The sequence below is a fragment of the Hetaerina americana genome, unplaced genomic scaffold (assembly GCF_022747635.1).
Source record: "Hetaerina americana unplaced genomic scaffold, ioHetAmer1.1.p SCAF_11, whole genome shotgun sequence".
In the NCBI taxonomy this organism is placed as follows: Eukaryota; Metazoa; Arthropoda; class Insecta; order Odonata; family Calopterygidae; genus Hetaerina; species Hetaerina americana.
This window is the reverse complement of record NW_027286181.1, coordinates 16551720-16554379: the sequence shown is the minus strand read 5'-3', so window position 1 is coordinate 16554379 and position 2660 is coordinate 16551720.

The window sequence follows — 2660 nt, the reverse complement described above, 5'->3', positions numbered from 1 at the left end:
ATTTCGAAATGCGTTGCCTGGATAGGCAGGCAAAAAAAAAGAAAAATTAAGCAGGCAAACAAGCAAGATTCAAGGTCAGCTCTTGAGCGTTCCTCACCTTCAAGGACCATACCTTTTTCTCCAGTTGCCGCGTCTTCTGATGCGTACTCTGTCACACTACGCATCAAGGCATTCACACTGCCTCATTCATATAAGAACACAATAACATTAGAAAAAACATCGAAGTCGAGTGTTGGAGTTCTTTCTTTCACGTACATTTGATGATCAGTACTTTAAACAGATAGTTTCAGGTATTTAATTATCTAATTTTTTAAATGATTACGAGAAATTTGGAGCCATGAATAGCTAATCAACCTGGGCAGGCTATTTTGTCCGGATTAAATTATTTAATGATTGACTTCTCACCCTGGAGGCCTGGGTTCGAGGCTCGAATGACCTCTGATGTCGCTCCGCTCGCCTGTTGATCACTTGTACTAACGAAATCGAAGTTTTTGAGTGAAAATTTGAAAATTATCACATTTCCCCAGAGCCAAAACTGCCTTTACAATATCGAAGGGGTATACTTGACGTAAAAAAGTTTCATAAGTGCCGTGGTAGATGCATTACGTCGAACCAGCATAACACTAAATCACTCAAATAATTTTCCGTGTATTCCATAGTTCTTCTCTTTACGAGAGAGAATTGCTGGTCAATGTTTACCACGCGCAAACCTACGTAGCTACGACGAGGTCTTTTCAAAGCGCCCACGTAGGCGGGAGCGCCTCTTCATTCCCCATTCATAGTGCGGAAGAAACTCTTTCCCTCATCCAATGACCCGTTCACATTTCAAGGTTCGGATCGCACTTGGCTCGCTATCGCCGACTCAGCGTGCAAATCCATGAAGGGGAGTGCATTCTTCGGAGGAATCAAAACCGAGCCATTCCAACGTCCTTGATCGATCTCGTAGATGAAGAACGTTCATTGGCACCGCGTATCTCATTAATGGGATCGTATCTCTCGACGCTTCGTCTAATTTCAGTGCGCAAAGAAACTTCGGTAGCGAGGCGAAAGCATCGAAAATAAATTCCCGAGGAAAATGAAAAACCTTCGGAGAGATGTAAGGCTAACGAATAAAATGGAGACGGCCGGCCAGAGACGATTTGATGCATCGGACGGAAAGGTCTCAACGTACGTTCTCAACTCCTCCCATCAATTATTTCATTGCTATTGCTTTCATCAAAAGTAAACTGAAGATAGTGGCGTATACAGGATGATGGAGTTGGGGGGGGGGATCAAACTAATATAATGCAGGCCACGAAACATAAAAATGCTGAACAATTACACTGTCTGAACTGAAAAATATTTCAGCTTAATAATATTTCTTGATTAAGATTTCATGATTCTTCCTCTACAGGTACGGGATGAAGACTACATAAAAAACATATTTAAGAGTCCATGTTTTATTATTCATTATTTTATTTTTATTATTATTAAACTAAAGTCAAGTTTTATAACATCTCCTTGGACTTAAGGTTAACTTTAACCTCCGGTTAATTGCAAAACTCAGTTATATGACCGCTAATTAAGTCCAAACTCGACCGTTAAAATGCTCAATAACTGACAGACGATGTTTCTACGGTCGCAATGCAGACATAAAAAAACAATTAATCTTATTTGTTCATGAAATAGGATTTGCCGGTAATCTCCTCCACATTAAGTTAACGTTCGCATTAACTAACGATTGAAATTAAGCGAGAAATTATAAAACCGGGCTAAAATCTATTATTTTTAATAGGCCAATATTATTAGTACGTAATACCTAAGTATGAAGTTTGGCATTTCATATGATTTTTTGTAATCGATGTACACGCGCGGCAGACGCCACGGTGAAGGCACCATTTTGGTATGAAAGTTAAAGGGTTAAGTAGGTGTCACAAAATCATGTTTAGTGAAGAATTCTTCGTCGATCCTACAGTAAATTTAGACATTTTAGAAAAGCGACGGGACGTTCATGATGGGAGGAAAATATCAAGTGATTAGTGCTAGAAGGAGGAATTGTGGAGGGGATAAGAAGACGAGTTAGAGGAAGGCAGGGTGTGTTGGAGGGCTTGGAGATTGTGGAGAGGAATGTGGGAGAGGTCGGGGGAGTTTAGGATTGAAGACGAACACATTCCCGACCTTGAAGGTTAGGATGAAAAGTTCGTCGTCACCATTTCCGGTTCCAAAATCGCCTTGGATTTAAAGCCTTCGTGCTCTGCGTAATACTGCGACGTTAATGAGTTATTATAGTCATCCTTAGAATTTATATTTACTTTGTCTTAAAATACTACTGCATGTGGGCATTTCAGTCTATCAGTTTCTACACGTGGATTTCACTTCCGTATGGTGGCCGGGAATCGCTATCAAAACAGCCAATAGTCTGACATAAGTAATATAAGATATCATTAATGTGGTAATAAGAGATTAATGACGTATAATTATATATATATAATAATAATGGGCTGACATAATATAACACAAATAGAATAGAATAGCAACATTTAAAAGGACACTCACACGGTAAATTGTTCAAGCTTTCGACCCTCTCAGAGGCCTTCTTCAAGTGAGACTCCCTGCTCTGCCCTGAAATGTTGCTATTCTATTTGTGTTATATTGTATCAGCCCATTATTGTGCCGCTCGT